Genomic DNA, 16,251 nt, shown 5'->3' with positions numbered 1-16,251 from the left:
ATTAAACTGCATGAGAAAGAAATGAAAAGCTTAACTTAAGCCTTGCAACCTATGTATATAGTGTTAAGCAACTCTAAACATTTTTCAGCTATATCATAAAGTTCTAACACTTTAAAAATACATTTCCGGAAATGCCATGGGGCACTGCTGTCCCATCTTTCACCAATTTGGCGTTGGAGTGGCTTTAAGAAACCACTTTAAATAATGTTGCTTTCAACAGATTTTATACTATAAAAGATTTGCTGATAACATTTTCATTAGTTATTTAAAATTTTTTAAAAAATTTAAAATGTTAAAAGTATTTAAAATATTTGACTTATGCATTAAGTAATTGGGTGCCCTATAAAAAGTGAGCACATGAGATTATGATGTCAGATCCTGTTGAGGGTGAAAAGCTGAGGTACCAGACTTAAGTTAATAAATCCACTGCAGGTGGAAAGTGGCTATCTGTATTTTTTTTTTTTTAGTTCTAGTGTTTGTGTGTTGGTTTAGAATTACTAAACACCAATATAGTGGAAACTGTAAGGTATGGAATGTGCAAGTACATGTAATTTTGTTACCAAAGGACCACAGGTAGAGTTAACTCATTTAGAACGGACTATTCATATCTTACAACACTATACATGCAATTCAACATATATTTACATCACCACTTGCTTCTCTTGTCCTTGTTTTAATACTGAAACAACAAGGACATTTTCTGAGAAGATTAAAGAACATGTGCACACTATGAAAAGTAGGGATATAAATAATGCAGTGTACACACATATTAAATAAGGAACATAGTGTAAAAAAAAGTTACTTTTCCATTATTGTTCATGTTTGTAAGGACTTAAGAGGAGGGAATTTTAGTAATATTTTGAGACCAGACAGAGATTACTTGGAAGTTAAGGCTCCAAGCAGATAAATAACCAGGAATAAATGAGACAATTAGTATAAAATATTTTCTATCATCTAACAGGTTGGCTGAACAGAAATAAAAATGAAATTATAAATTTAAGTAAGAAAAATGTAATAAGTACAAGATTTCTAATATTTGTACATAATATATGTGAACTTAGCGGATTCCTTTATGAAAATGTTTTTTGAATGTGTCTTTTATAGTGACTTTAAAAATAATTGTGTGCTTACATGCAATGTTATAGAACATGACATTTGTATTTACCTGGATACTTTGTTCTTTTTGGCATTCGGAAGTAGTCCAGCTAATAGTAAGGACAAAAGAGCTAAATAAAGTTTTATTATATAATCTGCCTGTTGGGTGCTTTTAGTTTAAGATTCACTGCTTCTTTGCACAAACACAGAACACCAATAATCTACTTCTAACTAATTTAGTTGTTCCTCAGTTTGGCTTTCTAAATTTTCAAACTTTTTTTTTTTTGAGGAAACATTTTCACGGTGTTACAACTTAACCAACAGCTCTAGCTGTTGCCATTTTGTTTATTTAAAGAAAAATGTTTACATAAAAAGCTCAAGTTAATATTTCTGATTACACATGAGCAGAGCCGTTGCTGTCTCATTTGGCACCAGGAGCTGCTCTGCTCCCTGATCTGGAACCCCTCAAAGCTAGACTGACGCCAACCCCCCCCCCAAAAAAAAACAAAATGTAGAAGCACTCAACTCACTGCCCATCCTCACATTATGTAAGGAGCAAAAAGAAAAAAAAAAGGGATCTGATGATTACACCCCCTAAACACCTTGCACCCACAGCAGCTGCTCCATTGCTCCATCTTAACTATGCTTCTACACATCAGGACAAAAAAAAATCTACTTTTGTCCGCAAATATTCAATACATTTTTGAATTTATTCTATATTTAAAAACAAGACAATGAAAGATTGAAAGTTCTGTGTTGTTAAGCTTATTGCTAAAACATTAATTTCAAATTAAACATGAAATACTTAATACTGCATGCACAGTATATTACCAAAGCAGACCAATCTAAAATTCAGCTGATGCATTTCAAACACAAATATATGAAACCAACTATCATATTAAAAGTTATTGTATATGTATCATTTTTGTCGTCATTATGTATTTTGTTCAGGAAATTTCCATAAGCTTTCCCAGTTGTATAAGACATGTGAAGAGAGAGCACATTTACTGCATACGTACTTAAGTTTTGTATGAGTAACTGTCTTCCAATGATTCTTAGCCACTCAAGTTGACAAGTCCATATTCTCCCATGCTTAATGAATATTCTGTAAATGAAAAATAGCTTCTTATAAAATACTGATTTTTATTTTGTCCCTCAGATAAAAACATTTTAATTCTTGCTGGAAAAAGCAAGTGGACTTCAATAGCTGTGTTTGTCAGTTCTTTGATAAGACAGGGACATACTTTTCTACTACTTCGGTGGAATGATCACTGCCAAATCTTACAGAGATTACGGTTTCTTTTTATTTAAAGTTGGGAAAGCATTGCAAGGACATCCTTCCATTGACACACTCATGGCCTTTTGACACAGGAGACGTGAGTGGGTCACCCTCCCACCCAGACTGTTTATATACCAACTTACTGCAGTGTTGTCAGACTGGATAGCTATCACACCCTAGTGGAGAAAGTCCTGAAAAGCCTGCAATGCTTGCAGAACTGCTCCTCTCCAAGACATCAATGTGAAGACTGGCCTCGGACTAGGACCCCTTTCACCCACGTAAGGAAGAGTCCATTTTAACCATGGCTTGGGGCAGTGGCAAAAAAAAAATGAACAATCTCCTGCAATCTGATGAGACTTGGGCCAACAAGCAATGTGACAGCTGTATATGCTGTCAAGATGAATAGGAAAGTACATAGGATGAGAAGAAATTGACCATTGCACTAACATCCAATGAAGAACCCTTGTGTAGAATTTGGGAAATAACACAAAACAAACAGTTCTTCAGCCCCTCAGCCTGATGGCTGCATCTAAGTAGCTGGGTGGCCACTGAGAATTTAGAACCTGGCTGACTTGAATCCGCAGGAAATCAAGTCTGGAGGGGGCAATTTATTTGATGGGATCCAGATGGTACTCTGGGAATTCCAGAGATCATACTGGTACTAGATTAGACTTGTAGTTTGCAGTGATGCCCAAAGATAGACACAGTTGGAGCAGGTAGCCCCTGGCTTGGGTTAGAGATGCCTTTGAGGTTGCTGCAAGGCACCTGGTATCCAGGTAGGGAAAGACTCAAAATCCCTGCAGGCTGGGTAAGGCTGCCAACAATGCCAAACACATTGTGAACTCACAGGGGAATGTGATAAGCCAAAAGAGCAGGGCTCAAAATTGTTAATGACTGTCTCCTAGAGAGAAGCACAGAAACTTCTTTGAATGCTTTACTATGTTTACTTGACAGCAAAAGTCTCTGAAGCTCACCAAGCACATCCAGTCATTGTTCTTTAGGAGAAGGATGGACTGCACCATCACAGACTGTAATTTGATCTGTTCCACATAAATGTTTAACTTGCTGAGGGGTCCAGAATGGGCCTGAGGTCTTTGTTTTCCTTTGGGACTAAAAAGAATCTCAAGTAGACCACTTATCCTTTTTACTCTGGTGGGACTTCTTGGATGACTTGGTTCAAAGGCAGCTTCTGTATCTCCACTGCTTCTTCCCTTCATTGTCAAGGTGGAACTTTGAGAATGGATCTTGACTTTTGTTTAGCATGTACAGAAAGGGAATGGAATAAACTCTGGAAATGACTCTCAACACCCAAGTGTCTGAAGTGATGGCCTCACAAACTTTTGGGTGGAGAACCAAGTCCCCCCCCCCCCATCTGTCAAGAGAGAGCAGCAGCCAGACAACCATTCAGGAGTACAGGAAGGGCTTACTGGAGAAGGGTCCCTGGAAGCCCTGATTTTGCAGACTGCCCCTGCATCAGGGGCGTGTGTCCATTAACAACTATGTGGTGCAAAATGTCACAACTCTATCAGCCTCTACACACCTTGCATTCCAGAGCATTTGTTGAAAAATAAACTTAAAAATCAGAAGGTAATCAAATATAAATATTTTGTGAATAAAAGCTATTAAAAGTGTACAAATAGTAATATCGGTAAGTACTATTCTTTATAGTGATAATGATGCATTCACAGTTTTTTCCATAAATACTTAAATATAACAATGCACACTACGCACAAGTTAAACTTTTTCTAAACTTTCAGAAATTTTCATATCTTGAAAATTGTTCAACCTAGACACACATTATAACATAACCAGACAAAAGTTTTCATGACACGAAATTCCTTTACAAGTGCATGTTTATTGACATACTTGCAGAAATATGAAAATGTATACTTAATTGTATAATTAGCAAAACAAATAACACTGGATCTCTCAAGATGTGCAACTTACAGTGCAAATATGAAAGACCATTTTCAACATCATCTGGAACCCCTGGGACAAATTTGTGGTTTTCCATCCACTTATCAAGGTTGTGCTTGAAGAGGGTTGGTGACGTACTTTGTTTGATGTGTATGGGGAGTCTATTCCAGAGATGGGGCACTCTGGGAGACAAACCTCTCTCTACAGCAGGTTTTGTTAATGTCACATATTAGATTTTTGATCAGGTAATACATGAGGAGTTAGACTTACAGATATGGAGCATCTCTAGTAGAGCAAGGTCTGAGATAATCTCTGAGCAATCTGTATGATATCGAGTACAGCGATAGTGATTTGAGCCTGTCCACACAGGACAGGTGTTGGAGGCCATGGATTCTCTTTGTGAGGTATTTCTATGGCCTTTCCAGTTGGTGCAGGTTTGGAGAGGTACATACCAAATGGTTTGTTATACTCAATTATTGGCCTAATGAGGGAGGAGTACAGAGAGGTAATAATCTCCTTTTTTCTGGATGCAATCCTTTTACTTATGAGATGAACCAAGTAAAAGGCTTTTCTGACCACTGCCACTACATGACTGTCAAATGTGAGATTGTTGTCAACCTGTGTACTCGTGTCTCTCACCACAGGTTTTGTGCTTGGGGGGCGGGTTCTCGTTGATGTGGTAATCATTAGGGTCCATATTTTTGCTAAATGGCATGATAATACATTTTTTTGCGTTTAACTTAAGGCCATGATTTTGGCACCAGTCATTTGTTGCTGTGAACCACTCGAAGTACGTTATCATCTGACGAGTCAATGACAGCACACAACTTACAGTCATCCGTAAACTTGGTTAGCCACATGCCTTTTGTTTTTGCCTGGACCTCTGAGAAGTAGATGCCCAACAACAGGGGTCCCAGGACAGACCCCTGTGGGGACAACACTAGTGACAGGTCTGCTGTTGGAGGTGGTGGCACCTATTTTGACCTTGTGGGTCCTATCAGTGAGCCAGTTGGCCACCCACCTGATGAGACAGGGATTTACGCCAAGCTGTTAGCTGTTCGATGATGCCCACGTGGGGGATTGTGTCAAAGGCTTTGGCCAAGTCAAAGTAAGCTGTACTTACTGACTTTCTCTCATCCAGTACCTTGGTGACAGTCTCAAAAAAAGTCAACCAGGTTCAACAGGCAAGATCTGCCCTTGACTAATCCGAACTGGGTGGGGTCAACTGCTTGGAGATTGCCTATGTCCTTGTTTATGAGGTCCATAATAATACGCTCCATGGCCTTACAGATCAGACTTGTCAAGCTAATGGGGCAATAGTTTCCATGGTCAGTAGTGGCACCACCTTTGTGCAAAGGGATGACAATGGCAGTTCTCAACTCTGCTGGAATGAAGCCTGTACTTAAGCTATGACTGAATAGGGTGCTCAAAGGTGAGGCTAGTTCTTGCTGGAGATATTGCAGAATACAGCCTGGGATGCTATCAGGTCCCATGGAAGCTGTATTCTTTGCCTTGGATAGGGCCTTTAACACTTGATCTATGGAGATGTGAGGTGAGAGGCATGTATCGGGGATGTCAAATGGGAGTGAAGTTTGTTCCGAATCTATTTGCTAGCAGGTTGGCTAAGTCAACAGGATCATTGTAAGTGGTACCATTAAGAACTAATTTGGAACATACCTGGGCTTTGCCATGGAGGTTTCTGACCCAACTAAAAAAGACTTTGTGGTTAGCCTTTGTTTCAGGGGCTAGTTTCGATTCATAATTGGCTTTGGAGGTTTTCACTAGCGATCTAATTTGCTTGTTAAGGCTAAAGGAGGGAGTTTTTCCAATTGGGAATTTGTGCCTTTTTACCCTTGGACAACAGTTTCTTCCTTCTGTTGTAAAGCCTGTTGATAGAGGATGTCCACCAGATAGGTTTGTGTTTCCCTGAAGAGCAGGTTTTAGATCTGTTGGGTATGGCTGAGTCCATGCAGTTGTACAGGTGCTTGTATACTGCAGTGACATACTGATCAGCATATTTGTTACCTGCTAGAGAGAGAGGTCCCAGAGGCTGCCCTGTCTCTGGAGTAGACTCCTCATACACGTCAAACAAAGTACGTCACTGACCCTCTTCAAGCGCAACCTTGATGAGTGGATGGGAAAGCACAAATTTGTCCCAAGGGTTCCACCTGTGCCCCTTAATGACAGGGCAATGAGTGCCAATTTAGGTTTCTTTTTTGGGGATAAACTCAGCTAGGCTTATTAGGGGCCCCAGGGCCATTAGCCTAGTAATCTCCTATGATCAAAGGTTTCATTTATTGTCATGCAGCAGTTCATACAAGTCATTCGGTTTTTGAAGTTTAAAGCACATATGGAATATTACTCATTTTCATAATTATCAATTAGCAATATTTCCAGGAATGTATGATATATAAATCAGCACCAACATTTCAGTAAGCACAGTTGCATAAAATCTTACCGTAAGAGTAGATGTCATCCTCTTCACTATGCAGTATTAATAACAGACGGGATCTCCTGCCAAGGACAGCCATATGGTCAGCTACTATACTAAAGCCTTTAATTCCACCAATGTTGTACATCAGAAATTTGCTCAGTGTCAGCACAGGGCAGAAAGGTGACATATGGATGCTCCATACTCAGAACTGAAGAGACCCAGGAGAAAAAGAGCCATCCCAAAAGGAGAAGATGTACATCCAAGGAAAAAAGAGATGCCTAAGGAGAATGACAAAGACCCCTCAGCCAGGCAGATGTTCCCAACAGAAAAAAGGAAGGAAAAGGCACAGGAGAGAGAGGCTGAATACTGCAACAGTGAAGAGGAGGACATCTACTGTCACAGTAAGATTTCACACAAATGTACTATCTCCTTCTGTATCCCTATTGCAGTATTCATAACAGATGGGAAAGTACAAAAGTTACTTTAAGGAATGGGAGGAGGAAGGCAAGGAGGAACCCTCCACAAACCCATGAAGGGTAGCCTTGGCAAAACCCACCCCAGCTAGGGAAATGACATCCAACTTGTATTGCTTAGTAAAGGTGTGCACAGAAGACCAAGTAGCAGCTTCAAGGATGAAACTGGTGTCCAAACCTCTGAAGAAAGCCCCAGAGGAGGCCACTGCCCTGGTAGAATAAGAATAAATAGAGGCAGAAAGCTGTTCGCCATGCTTAGAAACTGCTAAAGCCAGCGTCCTGGCATGAAAAGAATCAAAATGTTTCTCGGATTTACTTATAGCCTTTGTCTTATTTAGCCGATACCTCAGCTGTCTATGAAGATCCAAGGTGAGTAGAATCTTCTCACTAGCAGATTACAGAGAAGAAAAAAAGGGAAGGAAGCTGGAGACACTGATTAAGGGACAACTCATTCACCACTTTGGGCATAAAAGACTGATTAGGATGCGGAGAAACCTTGACCCTATGGAAAATCAAAAAAGGATAGACTGCTATTAAAGGCTTCAAGTTTGGAAACTCTCTTGATGGAACTGAGGAACCAATAAAGAGTTTTCCAGGTGCAATGCTGCAGAGAAGCAGCAATAAAAAGAAGTTGTGTCTTACTCATAACATTCCATCTGTATTATTGATCCTCATTCAGTCATTACATGTGTGTATCAGTTCCGACCTCGGAACAGAGCCGGCCATCTTCCAAGCTTGCGCCAGCTACAAACTCTCAAGCTAAAACTCTTACCCAGAATTCCCCTCTCCCTGTTACCTCAAATTGAGTTTGCAAGTCAAAAGAAGGTAGAGGTTACCTCTGGGTCACATGACCTAACAGAACTGGATGGTGAGATCCACTAGAAGCCACAGGAGGGGGAAGGAGGGAGGGTCGTAATGACTGAACGAGGATCAACAATACAGATGGAACATTATGGTAAGACATAACTTTTGTCTGATATTGTTAATCCTTGTTCAGTCCTTACATGTGGGTCAGAGTCCCCAGCCACCTTTATGCCTGGGAGGCTCTCATGGAAGGACATTCCGGAGCAACATAGAACCAAAAGATGCTCTTCCCCTGGAGGCCAAATCCAATTTGTAATGATTGATGAAGGTATAAGGAGTAGCCCAAGTTGCAGCTGCACAAATGTCATGTAAAGAGGCTCTGGCATGGAAAGCAGCAGAAGTTGCCACCGACCTTGTAGAATGAGCCTTTATGGTAGTAGGTAATGGAATATTACATTTTCTATAAATGAAGGTTACGTAGTCTTTTAACCATTTAGCCAATGTGACCTTAGCAACAGCACATCCTAATCTAGGTCCAGAATAGGCCAAAAATAACTGGTCTGATTTACGAGAAGCCTTAGTCCTGTTCAACTAGAAGCGAATTTGCCTGTGAATATCTAGGGTATGTAGGCAATACTCTCCTCTGTTTGAATGATTGGGGAAGAAAACTGGCATTTCAATGGTTTGATTAATGGACATTTCAGAGATCACTTGGCAGAAAGGAAGGATTAGTTCTCAATGACACTATCTCTATGAAAAATAAAATATGGTCTCTTGCTGCATAAGGCTTAAAGCTCAGAGATACGTCTGGCAGAAGTAATGGTGACCAAAAATAAGAAGTTATGTACCTACCATAACGTTCCATGTTAGTTGTCTTCTTCTCGCCTTCTTTCTTGCTGGATGGGTTCGGAGCCGATCCTCGGCTCCGACTCGGCCAATACTAAAAGCTCGAGAGCTAATTCCACCGGCTCAAGGCTCCCCTATATCCCACAATGCTAGGCGGTAACTACTCAGATCTCGTTTGGTAGCTATACCAAGCAATACTATTCTCCAAGAGTAACAAATTTCAGAAGAAGAAACACAAAAGAATTCCGGTCGGTCTGTCCAGGCTTGGGGGAAGGAGGGAGGGACGCAAGAAAGAAGGCGAGAAGAAGACAACTAACATGGAACGTTATGGTAGGTACATAACTTCTTAATGTTAAGTTGTCAATCTCGCCTTCATTCCTGCTGGATGGGACCGCGTCCCTAGCACCTTATCCCGGGTGGCCTATCGGAACAGACTCTTGAGAACAGTGGAACCAAAATTGGCACGGCTTCTGGAAACCATGTCCAATGTGTAATGTGAAATGAATGTATGAGGAGAAGCCCAGGTGGCTGCTGCACAAATTGAGTCTATTGGCAACCTGTCCTGAAAGGCTATGGATGTAGCTAATGCCCTAGTTGAATGAGCTCTAGGTCTTGAGGGTAATTTTTGATGTCTGGTCTCATAGATGAAAGTAATTGTAGACGTGAGCCATCTAGACAGAGATACTTTAGTGACTGGAAGGCCCAATCTTCCTTCTGCATATGACAGAAACAATTGATCAGATTTCCTGAGTTGTTTAGTTCTAAGTAATATCTCAGTTGGCGATGAACATCCAAAAAATGCAGCTTTTGCTCTGATCTATTTGAATAGTTAGGGAAAAAAACGGGGAGATCAATAATCTGGTTTAGGTTAATTTGAGAAGAAATTTTTGGTAAAAAGGATGGATTAGTCCGGAGAGATACCCTATATCTTTGTGAAAAACTAAGTAAGGAGGGCGAGTGCATAGAGCATGGAGTTCTGATACTCTTTTCGCTGAAGTTATAGCTACCAGAAAAAGTGTCTTCCAAGAAAGCAATTTCAGAAAATATGAAGCCGCTGGTTCGAAGGGGGGAAGAATTAAAGATGCCAGAACCAAGTTTAAATCCCATTGAGGCGGAGGGTCTTTGATTGGAGGTTTGAGAAGAAATACACCTCTTAAGAAGGCTTTACAGAGTTTGTGAGCCATGATGCTGGATTCTGAGACACCAACATGAAAATTTGATAAGGCAGCCAACTGAACTCTAATGGTTGATGCAGAAGATCCTAAATGAAAAAGTTCTGCTAGAAAGTCTAAAATAGACTGGATAGGTGCAGTAAAAGGATCAATGTTTTTCGATGATGCCCAAAGGGAAAAACGTTTCCATTTACTAGTATAAATCTTCCGGGTAGAGGATTTATGAGAGGCTATCAAGATATCTCGGACCGAGCGAGATATTGAGGGAAGCCTGGCTAAGGTAGGAATTGGAGAAACCACGCTGTGAGGTTTAGGGAAGACAGAGATTGGTGCAGCTGACCCGACTGATGGGTAATCAGATCTGGTACTGGGTCCAGGTGCCAAGGCTGCTCCAAAAGGTAGCGATGAAGAAAGGGGAACCATATCTGTCGTGACCAGTAAGGGGCAATGAGGATCATAGTCACCCTCAAGGCGATGGCTTTCTGAATTAGTTGAGGTATCAGTGGAAAGGGGGGAAAGGCATACAGAAGTCCCCGGGGCCAAACGTGGACTAGAGCGTCTCTGGTGGGATGGCCTGGTAACGGGAAGAGCGTGAAGAAGTCTTGACACTTGCTGTTTTGGGGAGTAGCAAAAAGATCGCAGCAAGGATGGCCCCATCTTAGAAATACCTCTTCTAGAATCGATTTCTTTAGAGACCACTCGTGTGGCATGAGAATTGCTCTGCTCAACTTGTCTGCAATGACGTTGGATTTCCCGGGAATATGCATCGCTATCAGAAAATGCTGAGAAGAGATCGCCCATTGCCAAAGTCTGAGTGCTTCTCGACATAAAGGGTATGACCTGGTTCCGCCTTGTTTGTTGATGTACCACACCACGGACATGTTGTCCGTTTGAATTGCAATAGTCCCTTTGGGAAGAGAGTTGTGAAAGGCTTGCAACGCTAAAAGCACTGCTCTCATCTCTAAGACATTTATGTGCAAGTGGCACTCGAAGGGTTGCCATGTGCCCTGGACTGTCCTGCCCTGATAATGCCCCCCCCCACCCGATCAGGGAGGCATCTGTTGTCAACGTGGCAACTGGAGGGGGGAGAGTGAAGGGTCTTCCTTGGAGAAGTTGAGGTGACGTGACCCACCAAGACAGCTGATTCTTGCATACTTGAGTTATCAGTATGGTGTGGGACATTGGGAGTCGTTGAAAGGACCATTGGGTAAAGAGCATCCATTGAAGGATCCTCATGTAAAAGCGAGCTAAGGGGAGAAGGGGAATAGCTGCTGCCATGAGACCTAGTACCTTCAATACCAGTCTGGCTTTGACTTTGACCAATTGCAATAGAAGGGATACTTGGTTCCGGATGTCTAAAACCCTTTGTTCTGTGAGTGTGGCTGAAAGGGTCTGTGTATCTAATTTGGCGCCTATGAAAGTAATAGACCGACAAGGCGACAAGGCAGATTTTTCGAAATTTATTGAAATGCCTAGAGCTTGACAGGTTTGAATGGTGAAATCCCTGGATAGGAGAAGCTGATGTCTGGTGGTGGCAGTAAGGAGCCAATCGTCCAGATATGGAAACACCTGGAATCCCTGGCGCCTCAAGTGAGCCGTGACCACTGCCATGCATTTGGTGAACACCCGGGGGGGCTGTAGTGAGACCAAAGGGCAGGGCCCTGAATTGGTAGTGATTGGCTCCCAGCCTGAAGCGGAGATATCTCCTGGAGCGTCGGTTCATTTTGATGTGATAGTACGCATCCTGAAGATCTATCGAGCACATCCAATTGTCCTGACCTAAGGAGGGTAGGATGGACTGTAGCGTGACCATCCAGAATTTTGTTTTTTTGACAAACTTGTTTAAGTGGCTGAGATCCAGAATGGGTCTCCAGTCCCCTGTTTTTTTTGGTACCAAAAAGAATTTGGAGTAGATTCCGGATCCTTGCTGGTCTGCTGGGACTGATTGGATGACTCTTTTTGACAGCAGCTTTGACACTTCTAATGCTGCTTTTTCCCTTAGACTGGGTGGAACGTCTGGAAGGGATCTTTTTGGTTGGGTTGGAATATGAATAAAGGGAATTTTGTAACCCTCGGATATGATCGACTGTACCCATTTGTCTTGAGTTAGGGAAAGCCAGGCTTCTGGGTACAGTGATAATCTTCCCCCGACTGCCTCCAAAGGCGGACAGCCGGGCAGCCCCTCAGGGGTGCTGAAAAGGTTTGTCAGAGAACACCTCTCTGCTACCCTGGTTTTGCGGACCTCCTCTGCCTCTGGGGCGGCGTCTATTATTATTCCCCTCTGCCTCTAGAGGGAATCGCCTTGTGCATCAGATGAGACTCCTGGGATTGTTTTCAGAACCACATCTTTCCTCCCCTCTGACCTTTGGGATAGGGTCTAGAAGGGGTGGAAAAACGGACTCCTATGGCAGAGAGAGTCTTACCTTCCACCTCGCACCTGGTCAATGTATCCTTCACCTGTGGACCAAACAAAGATGATCCATCAAAGGGGGAATTGGTGAAGGACGCCTTGAAAGGGTCCGCAAAGTTGCATAGCCGCATTCAGGCGTGCCTTCGTAAGGCAACTCCTGTGCCTGCGGATCTACTCGCTCCATCTGCTGCGTACGAGACTAGCCGCATGGAGGAGTTCACAATTGAATTTAGGGTTGCCAACTGGGAGTTCATTGGGTCTTTGAACCCCTCAGCTGTAGGATCCTTCATCAGTTCACCCATATCCTTGAGTAAATCTCTTTGGAGACGGGTGAAGTGGCATAAGTAGTTCAGCGACCGCATTGAAAAGGTCGCTGACGAGAACATCCGCTTGCCGTACCTGTCCATGGTCCTAGATTCTTTATTAGGAGGATGGACAGGAACCGAAGGATCAGCTAATTCCTTCTTTGTGGCCGCAGCCACTACCATGGCATCAACAGGGACACCTTTGGATAAAAACTGTTTGTCTGTGGGGCCAGTGATAAATTTGGATGGTCTCCTCGGGGTGGGTTCCACTGAGTCAGGAGCCGCCCAAGCCTTCCTTGCCACCACTTCCATAAGGGGGTCAAAGGGAGGGGACACCCAGGAGGTAGAAGGGCGAGAACCAAACGCCTCAAGATACACTGACTCATCCTCCGAAGGGTTAAGGGCTGGCCAATTCCCCCTCTGTTTGAGGATTTCAAGGATGTCTGCAAAGGAGACATCCTCAGAGGGGGAACGAGGGGACCCTTCGGATTCCTCTAAGTCAGTGTCAGAGGTGATAGACTCAGGGAGTCAATGTGCTTCCTCTTGCACTGCCTCTTCCTAGGGGGATCTCCTGCAGGGTCAGGAGAGACCTCGGAAGAGGAGGAAATTCCCAATGGGGAATCTTGAGGAGTTGGTTCTCTGCGGTGTGAGACAAGGGGGTGAGTAGAAATCACCGCAGGCACTGCAGATGGAGGGGCTGAGGGAGCAGACTGTGGGGCAGAACCTGGTTCTAGCACGCTCCGCATGACCTCGAAGGCATCTCTATCAGGCAAGGCCAAAGGCCCTCGCTCCGAAGAGACAAGGACCCCTCCCGGCACCGACAGAGACGGCTCCGAAGCCGATGTCGGAGCCGAACTCACCAGCGCCGAAGCCCCGAGAGGGAGAGTGGGGTCGGACAAGGATCCGATGCCACTCGCCCCCTCGGAGCAGACGAGGGAAGCTTGGCGCCGAGATCCCTCCAAAGAGGAGATCGGAGCAGACGACGGAGCCAAAATGGAAGGTATCGGATCCGACGCACCGACAGTCATGGCTCCAACAAGCCTTGGCTCCGAACTCGAAGGAGTCGGAGGAGGAATGTAATCTGGGACGGGAATAGCCAATGACTGATGAGTCGGGCTATGGAGCATTTGGGCCAGTGCCTCGGACTTAAGAAGTCTACTCACCACCCTCTGCAAATCATGGTCTGACAACCTGGAAGACCGAGAGGAATGGGTTTTGTGACTCCGCTCCGAAAGGAGAGGGGAACCTGGTGCCGAGTGTACAGATCCGATGGAGGGGGACCTGGACCTCTTTTTGTAAAATGGCTCCGATAATGGTATCGGAGCCGATGGGGACTTACTAGCTTCAGCTCCAGCCGGAGCCGAAGTAACGGTAAGAGGCTTAAGAATAGATCCGATGGAGGGGGATCTAGACCTCTTTTTGGAAAGTGGCTCCGATGATGGTATTGGAGCCGATGAAGACTTATCAGCCTCGGCTCCAGCCGGAGCCGAGGTAACGGTTTGAGGCCTAAGAACATCGGCTCCGGCCGGAGCCGATGACGAAGCCTGCTTCGACTTCTCCACAGTCTACTCAAGAGCAGGAGTCGACTGCTTTGAAGTTTTCGAAGGCTTCCCCGACCCAGACTGAGTCGGGGGGCCTTCAGGCTTTAACAAGCCCCTTAAGATGAGCTTGTTTTTTCATTCCTGCAGGACTCGAGGGCTGAAACCATGGCAGACAGCACAAGAGTCCTGCGGGTGCACAGGTCCCAGGCAATACACACAAGAAGTGTGACCGTCTGTCAGAGACATCTTCTGACAGCACGAGTCACACTTCTTGAAGCCTGAGACCTTATCCTTAGACATTAAGGAAGAGAGGCTGTCTCAAACACACACAGACACTCTACACTAACAAATTAAAGATAAGTAGCCAAAAACACAAGCACACAAGCCCCTACAACACTAACTGAAAAAGGGACTGGGGTGAGGGAAGGGCCGAAGGCCTAGAACAACAACAATAAGAGGGGTGGGAATAGAAAAATAGGGTCGATAGATCTAAATACTAACACTAACAATAACAATATATCAGAATAAAGAAAAAAAGGGGGAATTAGTACTACCTCAAAGGCAAAATCCACTTGCGTGCCTGAGACGGTAAAAAAAGCACCTCGTCAGCTATAGCGGCAAACGAGATCTGAGTAGTTACCGCCTAGCATTGTGGGATATAGGGGAGCCTCGAGCCGGTGGAATTAGCTCTCGAGCTTTTAGTATTGGCCGAGTCGGTGCCGAGGATCGGCTCCGAACCCATCCAGCAAGAATGAAGGCGAGATTGACAACTTAACATCAAGGTTTTCCATGACAAATATTTGAGGTCGCAAGAAGAAGCTGGTTCAAAAGGTGGCATTGTCAAAGTCTGTAGGATTAATGGCAGGTCCCATAGTTGAGTAGGTTCTCTAAAAGAGGGTCTTAGATGATTCATGCCTTTTATGAAAGTCTTGCATAATTTGTGTGACATGAGAAGAGTCTTGGACACCATTGTGAAAATTAGATACTGCAGCCAAATAAAATCTAATGGTAGAGGCAAACAGACAGGACTGAAATAGGGTAGACAGATATTCCAGTACTATTGACACTGGTGCTGAAAAAGGATCTACTTGTTTTTCTTTCAGCCAAAAAGTAAATCTTTTCCATTTGCTGAGATATGTAATTTTGGTGGAAGACTTATGAGATGCAATAAGAATGTCACGTACTGGCAAAGAAAGATCATTCTGCCTGGCAATCAAAGGAATTGGAGGAGCCAAGCTGTAAGCTTCAGGCTGTTCAAGTTGGGGTGAATCAGATTCTGCGGATGGGAGATCAACCCCGGGTTGGATGGAGAATCCACGGTTGATCTAGCAGGTGAGGCCAAAAGAAGGGAAACCAAATCTGACAAGGTCAATATGGTGCTATGAGGATTACTTTGCACTTCAACCGGCAGGCTTTCTTCAGAAATTGGGGAATGAGGGGGAGAGGTGGAAATGCATAAAGCAGACCCGAGGGCAAATTGTGGACTAGAGCGTCCCTGGGTGACTGTCCCGGAGGGTGAATCAGGGTGAAATAGTTGCTGCATTTGTAGTTGGTCAGGTCGTAGCAAGGAAGACCCCAGCGGTTGAAAATCTCCGCCGCTATCAAGGGATTCAGGGACCACTTGTGAGGTTGTAGAATACACCTGCTCAGTCTGTCTGCTATCACGCTGGAACTCCCGGGAATGTGCGTTGCTAGAAGAAAGTGGTTGGTAGCCATCGCCCATTGCCATATCCGCATGGCCTCTCGACAGAGTGGGTAAGATTTGGTTCCGCCTCGTTTGTTGATGTACCAGACCACCGCCATGTTGTCTGATTGTATCGCAATAGTCCCAGATAGCAGCAGGGGATAGAATGCTTGCAACGCCAGAAGCACCGCCCTCAGCTCTAGAACATTTATACGCAGATGGTCCTCCATTTCGGACCAAGTACCTTGGACTGTCTTGTCCCTGAAATAGCCCCCCCACCCCATCAGGGAG

At 44.1% G+C, this 16,251-nt stretch overlaps 1 protein-coding gene across 2 annotated transcripts in view; it reads right to left on the bottom strand.

The window, feature by feature from the left end:
* Nucleotides 1–16,251, bottom strand: part of DPP7 (dipeptidyl peptidase 7) — a 2,619,404-nt gene that overhangs the window by 2,012,647 nt on the left and 590,506 nt on the right. The gene's annotated exons all lie outside the window — the stretch shown is intronic.

This window comes from Protopterus annectens, chromosome 16.part0, assembly GCF_019279795.1.
Source record: "Protopterus annectens isolate FY-2018-M chromosome 16.part0, PAN1.0, whole genome shotgun sequence".
NCBI lineage: Eukaryota > Metazoa > Chordata > Ceratodontiformes > Protopteridae > Protopterus > Protopterus annectens.
The sequence above is the reverse complement of the archived record's forward strand: the minus strand, read 5'-3'. Positions and strand labels throughout refer to the sequence as shown.